This window comes from Mirounga angustirostris, unplaced genomic scaffold, assembly GCF_029215605.1.
Source record: "Mirounga angustirostris isolate CCGP_5_RB_7025 unplaced genomic scaffold, mMirAng1.0.hap1 SCAF_6, whole genome shotgun sequence".
Classification (NCBI taxonomy): Eukaryota; Metazoa; Chordata; class Mammalia; order Carnivora; family Phocidae; genus Mirounga; species Mirounga angustirostris.
The window spans coordinates 2,607,586-2,622,198 of record NW_026991714.1 but is presented as its reverse complement, the minus strand read 5'-3'; positions in this window follow the sequence as shown (position 1 = coordinate 2,622,198).

Below are 14,613 nucleotides of genomic sequence, written 5' to 3'. Positions count from 1 at the left end.
CTGGCTGATGTCAGGTGCTGGTTCACGCAGGAGGAGTGAGACTGGGCCAGTCGCCCTGGAGGGAGTCACTGCAGGGCAGGTCCAACTGTGCGAAGTATTACCCTGGAAGCACAGAGAGCTGTGGAATCCGACAGCTGGGGGTCCACCTGCGGCCCGAGGAAGGGAGTCTGGACTGGTGTGTTTGCTCTTCATGGAAGGGACGAAGTCCTGGCTCACCAGTGAGTGCCCGGGTGGCCCTGGACTAGTCACTTAACCACTGACACTGTTTCTCGTCCCCGACAGTGTGGGAACAACAAAGCCTTCACCGTGCGTGGGGAGGGCTCACCATCACGACACCTAATGGCTACTGGTCACCAGGAACCAGGCCTCAGTGTTTGTATGTCATGTGTCCTTTCACCCTTGTCCTCCCGACGAGGTGGGGATGCTATCATGTCTACGTTCAGATGAAGAAACTGAGGGTCAGAGCTTAAGCGGACTGGAGCCAGGATTTCATGCAGGCAACGTTCTGACCCTACTTGGCCCGGCAACCGTGTCTTCAAAATAATTGTCGTAACAGCTAACCTTTTGTGTTTAGCTCTACTCTGCACCAGGCTCTATGTTGATTATTCAGTCCTTAGTGGTGTGGTTTGGGGTATGGGTCCGTGAGCCAACGGCCAAGAAAGAATCCTGGAGACATTTTCAGTACAAAAAGGTGGTTTTATTAAAGCACGAGGACAGGACCTGTGGGCAGAAAGAGCTGCTCTGGGATTGTGACGAGCAACTGATTATATACTTGGGAGTTGGGGGAGGTCATGACCAAGGAAGTTCCCAAAAGGACTCTCATATGTTAAAGAAGACTCAGAATCCTGGAGGCCTGGCTATGGTCAAGCTAAGGTTGTTTTTCCCTGGGAAAGGCGTTAACAGTAAGAGAGCTGGGAGCTCCTGGAGGAAGGTTATCCTCTGCCTGCCTCGAGTATTAGCCAATGGGCTGCAGGTTATAAGGAAGTTGAATTTTACCTACATTTCTTTTTCCTCTGTTCTCCACATCACTCAGAACAACCTTGAACGGCAGATACTACCACCTTAGGAGAAAATCACGGCTCGTAAAGGTGACGTGACATCGAAGCTCTCACACCTGGTTCCCTGCAGCCTGTGCATCATGAGACCTCTGTCCCCAGCCCGCCACCTGCCCACCACCCACCTGGGGCTCAGCCCGTCTGGTCACCTGTTGGGCTCACGCGGTCACCAGGCTTGCTCTCTCCTCCTGCGTCGTCATGAACGTTCTCCCACACTTCCCACACCACCTGTGAGCGGCCCCCTCGCTTCTCCGATTCCTTCAGGGTCCAGCTACAAAGGCCGCCATGGCAGGACGCCCTCCATGCTCAGTCACCAGAGCCACCCTGGCTTCTGTCCAGACCGCACACAGCACGTACCATGTGGGGCGTATATGCTGGCAGTTCATCATATTTAACTGACAGTGTAATTATACATTATTTGGCATTGTCTTCTGATCATTTAATGTCTACGAATCTTATATCTTCGAACAGAGTGCACAACTTCCTGAGGCCAGGGGTGCCAACATTCCCGTCCCTTACTCTGCGTCCTGCCCTCGCTACTGAGCAGAGTGGGGGGCACACAGAAAAAGGGCGCCTTAAATAAACAGACTTACAGGGCACTAGAGAGGCAGAAATTCCCAGACTATTTACCACTTTCACACCTTACCTAGGGATGTGTACCCATACGACATGTCACGCAGGCTGCACGCAGCCTGAACCGCACCCGGGAGCGGCTTCCCCCGCTCCCCAGCTGCCAGGAGCAAGGGGTCCTTGAGGATGGATCAGCCAAAGGGCAGCTCCCAGCACCAATTCCCTGTCTTCCCTCCCTCCCTGAAGGAGGGTGCTGAGCGACGGCCGAGCAGAGGAGAGGAGTAACGGCTAAACGCAGGTCTGTACCTCCTGTGTCTCCACAACGACCGTCAGCCGGTTTCGTAGGCGGCAACCTGGACGGTGACGCTGGGTCCCGCACTCGGAAGGACGGGGACGGTGACGCTAGCTCTTTCTGGGCCCGGCCACCCTGAAGGACCAGGGCTCCTTGGGTCCAGGTACCAGGCCTTCGTCACCCTGCTCCCGGTGCTCTCACACTTGGGCTCTCCTAGTCGGTAACGTGCAGATCGCCCTTGGTCACAGGAGAATGTGCCGGGAGCCTCGGGCCGAGCCTGGCGCGCGGCAAGCCCGAGGCAGACGACAGGTATCAGGCGTGCTGCTGGGACTCGCTCAGGCAGAGAGGAGGTGGGAATGTGCATAGAACAGAGAGAGCTGGAGGCTTGGCCTTGGGACCAGACGTGTGGCACCGGGCCCCTGGATCAGAGAAAGCGCTCCCAAGCGTCCGGGAGGCCCCCCATTTCTCTGATGGCGCCTCTCCTGCTCCCTCAGCCAGGCCTGCTCTCTATCTCTGGCCACGTTCTTATCAGGCCGCAAACATGAGCGTGCTTGTCTCTGTTTCTGAAACTTTGCACAAAACGTTTGCTCCTAGATATTCTCTCTCACTCCTCCTTCCCAGTCCAGGCCTATCACCTCCTCCAAGAGGCCTTCTGTGACTGGCGCCTCTCCTCCCCTTCTCCCCTCCATTCCAGGAGCAACGAGACAGCTCAGACCTGCTTAGTCATGGCTTCCTGCCTTCCCCCACCCACTTGGAGGAAGCAGATGCCACATCCCCACCTAGAAAGTAAACGGTTGAGGACTGAAGCTGACCCCTTTGAAATTCTCCCCAGTGCATCGGAATTTCTCTTGCTGAGCTCTGAGCTCCGGGCAAGCCCCCTGCTCTGGGCCACTGTCCCTCTGTCAAAGACAGCAAACCCACGCCTGCCCCTTCTTACCCTGTCAGAGTGATGGAAGGTAACCACTCAGCAGAAGGCTGAACCTCGGGGAGTCAGGATCCCAGGGAATTGCGAGATAATTATTCCTTAAGTGTGCTCTTGTGCTCAGCCACGAGAGTACAGGAAACATCACGGCACAGTAGAAAACTCCCTCCAGAAAACTGCCCGGGAGAGCCAGGATCCCCGACTCCAGCTCCACCACTGACATGGCAGATGACCTGAGCAAGGGACTTCAGAATTCAGCCCTCCGGGATTTGGGGTTCTGAGTGCCAGGGGTGGGGATTTAGCCCTCCGGGATTTGGGGTTCTGAGTGCTGGGGAGGGGTCTCAGCCCTCCAGGATTTGGGGTTCTGTGTGCCGGGGGAGGGGATTCAGCCCTCTGGGATTTGGGGTTCTGTGTGCTGGGGGAGGGGATTCAGCCTTCTGGGATTTGGGGCTCTGAGTGCCAGGGGTGGGGATTTAGCCCTCCGGGATTTGGGGTTCTGAGTGCCGGGGGCTAGTACCTGCCAATCCCAGGCTTTGTATGTGGCTGGCCCTCTGAGGGCGGAACTTGTATTTGCCCACTTTCGACTGAAAAGAGAGCTGGCCGAGTTCTGGAAACTATGTCTGGTGGTCCTGCTTCCAGTTCTTTCTGCTCAGAGGCCTTCCACCCTCTGCCAATACTCAGTGGGAGGAGAGGAGAGGGCCTCCTCTCCCAAGTATGTCCTGAATTCTCCCATCGACCCGTGAGATCATTTGAGAGCCTACCCTTGTGGGCATGAGATGGTTCACCCTTCGGCTTCCTCAGGTCCATGAGCTTTCGGTCCTTAATCAGCTACAATGATGGGGTTGGCTATATTCTATAGTCGAATCATTATTCCGAGGAATATTTTGATGGCGACATCATGGAGAGCACTTGTGATCTTTGAAATTCCTTGTTCCCTTTCAAAATATTGCAAATAGACTTTATTTTGTCCTTATTTGGTTCTGTTTTTTATTTCTGTAGAGTAAAACCACCCCGAAATTTAGGACAAAAATGTCTTGCCTAAGACAAGAGCTATTTTATCATATCTCACGATTTAGTGGGTTCAGTCTCGCCATCTGGAGTGTGAAGCCAATGTCTTGGTGCAAGGAGCCCATGGAGTTTGGACAGGACGCCACAGGGCGATTCTTTTGCAACCCGTTGCGCAGACTGGAGTTACCTGGTGGTCTCGGGTGGTGGCTCAGCAAGATGACTCTCTCATATGCGGTGTCTTGCCTGAGATGGTGGAAAGGCTGGGTCCCTTTCCCTGTCCGTGCAGTCTGAGGTCTGAGGTCTTTGTATGCACTTTCTCTGGCAGGTGGGCTCTGGACTACAAGAGAAAAAGGTGGGAGCTGGAGGTCCTCGTGAAGGCTAAGCCAGGACTCACTCTGAGTCACTTCTGCTGTCCTTCGTCGGTCACAGCAATCAAAGGCCAGCCAAGATTCCGGAGAAAGGGAAATAGATCCCATGTCTGCAGGGAGGAGTGTCAGAGGATCTCTGGCCATCGTTAATCTGGCACACAGGGAAAGCTGATGGGGACCTGGCAGGAAGGATGTGGGGGAGGGGACCTGGGATGGCCACAGCCACGGATTGCTCCTTGATATGAAAGTTAAAGCTCCAGACGGGGCTGCAGTCCCCAAACACCTCAGTGTCCCAGTGTCTCTCCATTTCTCTGTACCCCCCACCTAGTCTGCCCAGATCCCAGGAGTTACCCTCACTGGATCATTCAAAATCCAGCCCGTGGTCTAGAACCTGCTCGACGCAAACACCTAGCCATCCTCTACCAACCCCGTCCCTGTGTCCTAACAGCTCCTGTGCTCCCCTTCTGTCCTAAGGAGCTCAGACCCTGTGCCCCCGCCCCCGGCCTCTCGGCCCCCCGGGACTGGTTTTTCCGACCAGCATCACCACCTTCCGTTTTATGGGCACAGACCAGGGTCTGTGCTCAGTGCCTTAGGGGTCTTATGACTGGCTCCTTGCACCAAGACATTGGCCTCACACTCCAGGTGGTGAGACTGAGCCACAGAGAGGCCACGTGGCACGCCAGGGTCCAGGCGTGAGCAGCAGGCCGCACACCCACTCATCAAATTCTCTACCATTTCAGCAAACCACCCGTTTCCTATGCCTGAGCCGTATATCCCAAGTCCCCACAGTCAGTGTGAGAGGCTGGGTGCCCCTCACGTGCTCATCAAGGACTCCTTAGATGGCAAGGGAGGGAAGGTGGAAACTCAGGGACCCTACATCCTTCAAGGAGGGAATCCAAGGAACAGCTCTGGGGAACAGCTGCGACCAAGGATTTGGACCAGTTCCATGTCCTGGTGCGTGCATCAGTGGTGAGGATGAATCTGTGCCTGGCCTCGCCACCGATGAAGAACCGAGCAGGAGGGGTGGATGCCGGACACCTCGTTCGGCCGTCTGAGCACACTGGAGGTCTGGCTCCAACATGCTCGGTTCTGTGGAATGCAGCCCCAAATCCAGAAGTGAAAAAGGCCTGTAAGCACCCAAAATAGCTGCCACGAATCTCTTGAACCAAAGTCAGGTCCTCAGGCCTCCACCCAGAGCCTTACTGGTTACACCGCACAACGTAGTCAGAGGCTGAGCTCTGACTGCCCAGCCCATGGCCCTTGGAGGTCGAGGTGGGCCGTGGGTAAAAGGCCTTCTAGCGAGGGAAACGTCCAGACAGGGAAGAGACAGCCAATGACCCTACAGCCAAAGACAGTAGGACTCGAAAGTAGACACAGCGCTGTGTCCTAGGCCACTTGGTTCTAGAGGAAGGGTGTTAACCCTCCCTCTGTGCTGGTTCACCGAGCCCCTCCACGCCGATTCTCGGAGTCATCCCACAGCGAGCTTATGAAGCAGGTGGTCAAGGAGGAAATACTCGGAGAGGCTCACTGACCTTTTCCCTGACCACACAGATTAGCAAGTTTGGGGCTGGGAATAAAGGCTGATCCGACGGTGTGCAGCACGCCCTCCCATCTACACTGTGACGCCTCTGTTTCATGAGTCATCGAGAAAGAGCTGGTTGACATCTAGACGACTCTGCTGAAAAAGACAGGGAAGTAGGTAGTACGTTTTAAAATTTTGCATGAAAAGTGATGCAAATAGACAAAGTTTGGCATTTGGGATAAGGTTCAACATTCTGCTCTCAGCTACATTATAAATATAGTCATTTGCCATTTATACCTAATTGTTGTATGGCACAATAAGGCTGTACGCAACATCATGCAAGTGTGTGTCCAGAACTTTCTGCTGCCCGTCTTTCCTCCCCATCTCTACTCCACCTGAACTCGGCTCCTTCCTCTCTCTCCTGAACTCTCGTGAAAGCCCTGATTGGGTTCCGTGCCTCTGCTGGTGGCATTCTGACCAACAGAAGGAGCGGTGCTGCTCCCCCCCCCCCCCACCGGGAACGCACACTCCCCCAGAGGGACCAGCATGGCTCAGCTCTCCCGCAGAATTCAAGGCCTCACTCCCCAACCCTCCCGGCTCCTCCCTGGGACTCCGACAACACCAAAGGCTTGTCGCTGCTAAGTTTTTCCCACAAAGCTGGTGGCTTCTGCTCTCGGTATGATCCTGCCTTTCGCAAATGCCCTTTGTCCAGGCACTTACTTGATTACTTTCCACATACCTTGAAGGGCCCAGGCTGAGTTGCCACCTAGACACTTCTCAGTGTCCCTGCGATACCTATCTCTGGATGAAGCCTGTGTCCTTGCATGTATCAGTTAGGATGCTTGTGGTTTGGGGTAACAGAACTCCCACATCTAAAGCAGCTCAAACAACAGGGACTTACTGTCTCTTTACCAGAAGCCCGGAAGTCGATGGTTCCTGAGCTGGTTCAGTGATGTCTGGGTTCTAAGTAAGCACGACTGCAATTCTCTGGGCCCTAATGGCCTCCTTGTAATTTAATTACCTCTCCAAAGACCCTGTCTCCAAATATGGTCACATTCTGAGGTACTGGGAGTTAGGACTTCAACAAAAGAGGTGGGGGGCACAATTCCTTCATGACAGAGGGAGATGCAGCTTTGGGAATCCCTCTCTGGGAATCTCTCTTTTCAAGTGAAAATCTTTGCCAGAATCCTTCCAGTAAATTTGCGGAGCAGGATTTGGTAACATGCCCTTTTCCCAGTCACAAGGGAAGCTGGGAAAGCATTTTCACTTTTATAATGGGAAGAGAGTTCTGCCAGCCAGAAGGCAAGCGTCGGGAATGACCGGTGGGGGGGCTGCCGACCTCGGGCATGGGGTCCGCTTTGGGTCAGGCGGTCTGCTTCTGTGCCTACCTCTCCCGTTAGGTTCTCGGCTCTTTGAAACAGAGACCAGCGTGTCAATCATCTGTGTACCCTCAGTGACGAGCACTCTTCATATAGGTGCTCAGCCAGTATGTACTGAAAGAATGAACGCATAGAACGTAATGAACTAGATGAACCTGTTTGGGTTACATTTGATTACAACATTAAACTCTGTCCATATGTTCGCCTTACATAGTCTGGTTCACACCTTTGAATAATCGTAGGGAGTATTGCTAATGCGACTGTTTCCACAGTCATAGGAAACGAAGCTCGTGAGCTTCATCCCTCCAAAGTCTGGCATAGTGCACGGCACATAATATCTGCTGCTTGAATCGTTTGTGGCATGAATAATGGATAAATGAGTCATTAAAATACAAAAAAAAAAAAAAAACAGAGAACCTGGCTGGTTCAATTGGTAGAGTATGCCATACCTTTCTTGGGGGCGTGAGTTCAGGACCCACATTGGGCTTTAGAGATTATTTTTTTTTAAAAATGCTTTGAAAAAATATTGTTATTTAAACTTAAGGAGTTATCGTGTTTTCTAGAAAAATGTCTTCCAGAACTGGGCATGCATTCTGCTCTGCTGGTATTTGCAAAGAGGCTATATCACCAGGTATTTACGTCACCTGTTTTTATTGTATTATATTCTATTCCACTAAAGAACGATCCCCATGAACTTGGCCAGTAGGCCCACGGTGCTCCAAGCAGCTCGTCTGAGCAGTGACGCTGCCCTGGTGGCCGCAAGCTGCGCTGTTCCAGGCGGTGTCGCACTCGCTCTGCAGAGGGGCAGGGAGCACAGCACAAATGCACACAAAGCATGCCCGACGCTCGAATGTCACTTTTGCTCCACAAAATGCCACGTGTCTGACCTTTCACGTTCTGCCGAACAGGGAAGAACCGAGCGCCTAACTAATGAATGGTATTAGCTGTGGGAGGCAGGGGCCGATTTTGTGGAGGTTCCCCAAATTCTGGCCTCCCCAACGTTGGAGAGCCTCTCGAGACTCTGTCTCACTGCCGCCCCCCTCTCTGCCTCAAGGGGAAGGACTCAGGCAGCGACGGCGTGAAGTACGCGAAGTAAATGAGGACCAGGGACAGAAAGCTGCCACAAGTAACCGGGCTCCCAGAGGCAGTGGATTTCAGCGCCACGGGACACCTGAGCCACCCGGAGCGGAGCCTCCTCCCACGCCGGGGCCGACCCAGGGGACCACCCCTCCTTCACACACAGTTCAAGTAATGAGGTTCAATTAAAACGTTCAGGTTCAATTAGTGTTTCAGGCCTTCAGGGACAGTCGCAGGGCAAAATATTTTCCACGAGGAACTTGAGAGAAAGCCGCACCGTAGGGACAGGAGAGGGCGGGGGCCGCATCGCGCCGAAGGCGGACAAGACGACACTTGCACGTGCCTGCGTGTTTGGGCCCCTGCAGTGCCTGTCCTCTGAGCCCAGGGTGCTTTCCCAACAGCCAGCAGGAAGAGGTGCCTACTGGGGTGTTTTCCTTCCAAGGTTTGAGTTTTTCTTCTTTCCCGAAAGTATTGGCAGCCCAGATTTTTGCTGCAAAATCAAGACTTGTTATTATAATGATGGTGATTTTTTTTTTCCATCGTGCCAATGAACCTCGTCTGACGGCATTAATGCAAGCACATGAGCTCAGCCCATGACAATAATCCCTTGTTCGGAGAAAAATGTCCTGGCAGTACATGTATCTAGAAGTTCCGCCTTCTGAATTGATGCCAAAATATGATAGATTCCCAGCTCCTTGTGATGGTCACCTCCTGTAGAGGAGCTCCCACCCCCCTCTCCCTGTGGCCAGCATCATGAGCAGCATTACTTTGAGGTTCCCACTTTCCCCAGGGGCTTTAGCTCTGTGCCAGAGTCCCCTGCACTGAGCACTCGGCTATTTGGAATCCCATTACCTACAACTCCACTAACTGGCATCCCACAGATGAAAGGTCCCATAATTGAGGACACACTCCAAGCTCCTGCAATGACTTCTGAGCCAGTCAGAAAATGTTTGGTTGTGTTTAGAATAGTTTCACATTTGGTGTTTTAATGTATTCTGCAGAAGTTGGTTTTTTTTTTTATTGTTATATTAATCCCCATACATTACATCATTAGTTTTAGATGAAGTGTTCCATGATTCATTGTTTGTGCACAACACCCAGTGCTCCATGCAGAACGTGCCCTCCTCAATACCCACCACCAGGCTAACCCATCCTCCCACCCCCCTCCCCTCTAGAACCCTGTTTGTTTTTCAGAGTCCATCGTCTCTCATGGTTCGTCTACCCCTCCAATTTCCCCCGCTTCATTCTTCCCCTCCCGCTACCTTCTTCTTCTTCCTCTTTTTTTTTTCTTAACATATATTGCATTATTTCTTTCAGAGGTACAGATCTGAGATTCAACAGTCTTTTTTTTTTTAAAGATTTTATTTATTTATTTATTTATTTATTAGAGAGCGAGCAAGAGAGAAACAGCATGAGAGGGGGGAGGGTCAGAGGGAGAAGCAGGCTCCCCGCGGAGCAGGGAGCCCGATGTGGGGCTCGATCCCAGGACTCCGGGATCATGACCTGAGCCGAAGGCAGTCGCTCAACCGACTGAGCCACGCAGGCGCCCCTAGAACGTGCCCTCTTTAATACCCATCACCAGGCTAACCCATCCCCCCACCCCCCTCCCCTCTAGAACCCTCAGTTTTTTTGTTTTTTTTTTTAAAGATTTTATTTTATTTATTTGAGAGAGAGAGAATGAGAGACAGAGAGCATGAGAGGGAGGAGGGTCAGAGGGAGAAGCAGACTCCCCGCCGAGCAGGGAGCCCGATGCGGGACTCGATCCTGGGACTCCAGGATCATGACCTGAGCCGAAGGCAGTCGCTTAAACAACTGAGCCACCCCGGCACCCTAGAATCCTCAGTTTGATTTTCAGAGTCCATCGTCTCTCATGCTTTGTCTCCCCCTCCGATTTCCCCCCCTTCATTCTTCCCCTCCTGCTATCTTCTTTTTTTTTTCTTAACATATATTGCATTATTTGTTTCATAGGTACAGATCTGCAGAAGTTTTTTTAATGCTTGCTCCAAGTAGAGTCTCTCTGCCAGTAAATCATACAATAATATATTCTAATAAATCAAGATGATATACACAGGCTGGAATGAATAACAGATCAAAACCAACCAAATAAAGTTGACAAGAATGAATATCATTAATGTAAACTCTGCCATTCAGATTTTGAAACTACTTAACAGAAGACCTGGATGGTTCTCATAACAAAACCATAGGGATTTTCTATCCATTCAGTAGTAAACTCTGGCCTCTGAAACAGTCTATCCTATCCAAGGCCATCTTGAGAGGGGGGGAGGTGAATGAGAGAGGGAGGGGGCAATGGGAGAGGGAGAGGGAATGAGAAAGAGGGAGAGGGGGAATGAGAGTGTCCAAACAAAGAAGAAGTTAGCTTTGCTAATCAGACTAGCTCTGTGGATGACCAGTGTTTAGTCACTGAAGCCACATTTAAAGAGGAAAGGAATTAAGGAGGTCTCTTCCAGTAATTCCCGACAGAAGGCATGGTACTTGTCTTCAAAGAGCTGACAGGTTGCCACATGGAAGAAACATTCTATTTAATCTGCAGAGCCCCAGTGCCCAGAACTGGGAGTCATGGGTAGTCGGTCAGGAGGATGCATTTCAGCTCCATATAAGGAAGAGCTTTCCACAGTTAGGGTGATCTAAACGTTGAACTTGGATAAAATTGGGAGAAGCAAAGAAAATCCTAGGGTGTGGTAACTTCTATTCTTGGCCTGGGTGGTAGGTACTTAAGTACCTTTGTTTTATTATTGTTTTTCAACTGACATATAGATTTCCATATACTCTTCTGTGGGTATGACATATGTTACAATGAGAAACCTAGGTTGACTAGGTGTTAGGCAAAGCAGTGAGTTCCTCGTCATGGAGAGGGTCCAAGGAGAGGCTGGTAGCACTCAGCAAGAGGATGGGAGAATGACCTCTGACCTCCAGTCCATCTCTAAGATTCTACATATCCAAAAATACGTGGACAATCATTAAAGGGAAGCTTTTCTAAAATATTTTCAAGGTGACTGCCCTTTAATTAACTCCAGTTGAGGCCCCAGTCCATCGTTCGCTACAATTATTACAGGCGTTTGTTAGACTATGATCCCAAGTGTCTATTATGGTGATTATCATGTTTATTGGCCATCGTATAATGAGAATCAGATATGCAGTCCCTGCCCTCTTAGGATGACAAATGATGCGGACAGTCATAAAGAGTATGGATTCCCAGTTCCGGCCAGAGCCAGACACAAACAGTGAACAAATATGAAAGACAGGAAAAAGGTCCACGTAGCAGACAGGTCAAGGCTTCAGGTCTTACCAGAGTGGGGAATAAATACACAAGGGCCTTGAGAAACATACCCTAGGGGGGTCAGGATCAGGAGGAGCTAGCCCTCCGCTCCAATTAACCTCGGCAGGCTCCCTGGGAGAAGTGAGGTTTCAGAAAAACACAGATTCTGGCAATCGTACATTTGGATAGGGGAACATTTTTCTCCTAGGCTGCCAGGAAAAAGAGAGAGAAAAAAGCCAAAATAGCTTAAGTGGCCATTTCCTCGTGGTTATCCTGTTCTCCTGTTGTGTTCCTTTGTGATCTTTCACTACCCGCTCCCCTGAGATGGGGGAACCAAGACCTGAAAACGGGAAATGAGAGGAAGGGGTATTTGTCGACCGTGATAGATGTGGAATCAGGGAGAGTCCTTGAGTCCCCAAGTCACTGCTAAACAAACAGACAGGCTCTGCCCCTCCTGGCCTGAGTCGTGACTCGGGGCCAAGTTACTTCTGCTTTGGACTCACTTAACCTTTAAGCTGGGGATCCCCACTCATGTTACTGACATTAAGTCCTCCAACTTCACAACAACCTGAGGTTGATGGGAAAAATAAACCAAAATACAAAAGTCTTATGATCTACTTGAGTCCGATGTAGTAAAATACAAATAATCCATAGTCAAAGTTTATTTTCTCATAATTTATCTTCATGTTACTGAAGGGGAAACTGAGTCAATATAAATAATGTTCTAATGTCGCATTTTTCTTTCTGAAAGTTCTTGTCATGGTCACTTTATGGATGGGGATACTGAGGCCCAGAGTGATTGAAATGTACTGTCTCAAGGTAAGCCTCATGAAGTAGTGCCTGGATGAGAAACTCAAGAACCCGAATGCTCAAAGCAAAGTTCTTTTCCATTAGCTTCCTACCCAAGTTGGAAACATTCAATTCACTCAAGGTTTGTGAAATTAGGTGATAAACGCTGTAAAGTTTGAGTTCTTGATACCAAGAAGAGTGTGGGGCCTGGGGCGGTAGCGAGAGTAATCACGATCCTTGACCTTCACGCAGAGAGTTTCACGGGTCACGAGTGTTCCCCAGCTGCGAACACACCCCGGCCTCATCAGGGACATCGACAGTGTCGCCCTTTTACAGGTGAGGAGGCTAGGACTCATTTAGCGGCTTGCCAGAGGACACCGTTAGCAAAAGGCAGAACTGGGACTGAAACTCAGGTCTTCCGAATCCAAGTTCAGTGAGAACACCCTTTGTGGGGAAGAGGCCACCTGAATTTTACTGGGAGACTGAGAGGAGGTTAAGGGAGGTGGGAAGGAGCTAGTCTTGGCGGCACATCAGCTCGTGTGTTGGCAGAGAAGGACATTATCATCATCACGCATTTCGAACGATGACACAGAAGCGCTCTGGGCACTGAGGGACCCACCGCAGTGCTAACCTCTGAGGGCCTGCAATCTAAGACAAACACACCCAGAAGAGCCAACATGCGCATGCGGCACCATCGCTATCTACTGCAGTAGATCCGCCACAGTGATCTACTCCGTGGGTAGAGAGGGAAGTATTTCTACCACATACACGACCAGGGAAGTGTGGGATGTGCAGAATGTAAGTGCATAAATAAAACATAAATAAAAATGGGAGCGATAATAAAAAAAACATAAATGAAAATGGGAGCGATAAAGAAGAGCAAGCAGGGCAAGGAAGAAACACACACACACCAATCCAGGAAGATTGGAAGACGGCTGGAATAAAAATAAACTTTGGTTCTTTTTCTTCTCTCTTTTTTAAAGTTAAGAAGCACGGGAGTCGCTGTGTTGTGGCACGAGCAGACTGGACAGTGTGAGATTTAGAACAGAACTCGCCCCCCAGCATATGGGGACAATCGCAAAGACAGGTAGGAAGCAGGGCAGTGGGCAGTGGCAGGGGCCACAGAGGGCCTGGAGCAAGTGGAAACTCAAGAGATCACGACCTGTCTTGACTCCTAGACTATGCCTATGTGTTTCCACCCGCATGCTTTCAGAAAGCTCATGCTCTCTGTATTTCAGGAGCAAGAAGAACCTCCATGGCTGCGGAAGTCTATCTGGAGCAGTTGAAGGGAGCAGGTACCATGGTGAGGGAGAGAGAGGACAGGGACCTTAAGTGCGCTGGGTGAGGAGTCCCTAACCGTGCCAGTCTTTCCAGATTCTGCCACCACAGAGCGATCCCCAATGCAAAACTTATTTATCTGGACCCCGTAATTGTTAGGAAATTCCCAGTTTGCGTAGTCAAACCCAAATCTGCTTGTTGAGTCTGAGGCCAGTGATTAGATTCTTTTTTTTTTTTTTTAAAGATTTTATTTATTTATTTGACAGAGAGAGGCACAGCGAGAGAGGGAACACAAGCAGGGGGAGTGGGAGAGGGAGAAGCAGGCTCCCATGGAGCAGGGAGCCCGATGCGGGGCTCGATCCCAGGACCCTGAGATCATGACCTGAGCCGAAGGCAGACGCTTAACGACTGAGCCACCCAGGCACCCAGTGATTAGATTCTTAACGTAAAAACTTGTGTGGAGGGCGCCTGGGTGGCTCAGATGGTTGGGCGTCTGCCTTCGGCTCAGGTCATGATCTCAGGGTCCTGGGATCGAGCCCCGCATCGGGCTCCCTGCTCCATGGGAGCCTGCTTCTCCCTCTGCCTCTCTCTCTCTCTGTCTCTAATGAATAAATAAATAAAATCTTTAAAAAAAAAAAAAACTTGTGTGGAGCTCTGCTGGGACATAAACATTACTCGAGACCTCAGTTCAGACTCCAGGCAGGTAGAGAGACCTGTTTTTCTCTGCTAACTGTGTTTACTTACTCAAGTCATCCTTTGTGACCCTAATTAGCCAGAGAAGCAGCAGCAGAGAACCACTAGGAGACCAGGGTGAATAAGAATATGCCAAGAGTGCCTGGTTCTGGCTGCTGGCCCTTCGTACCACACAGGGTACCTAGAGGCCAAGTTCTGGCTCTAACCAGGACAGTTTGAGCCCTGAGCCAAAGGTTAGCAATTTCACACTTTCGGAGGAAGCTGCTCCTGATCACCCTAGTTTCTGAGTTCACACAACCAGTAAGATTAAAGAATTCTGTGATAATGATTCTTAGGATTTTTTTTGCTAATATTTGTTCATCTGCCCTATTTACAACGTGCTC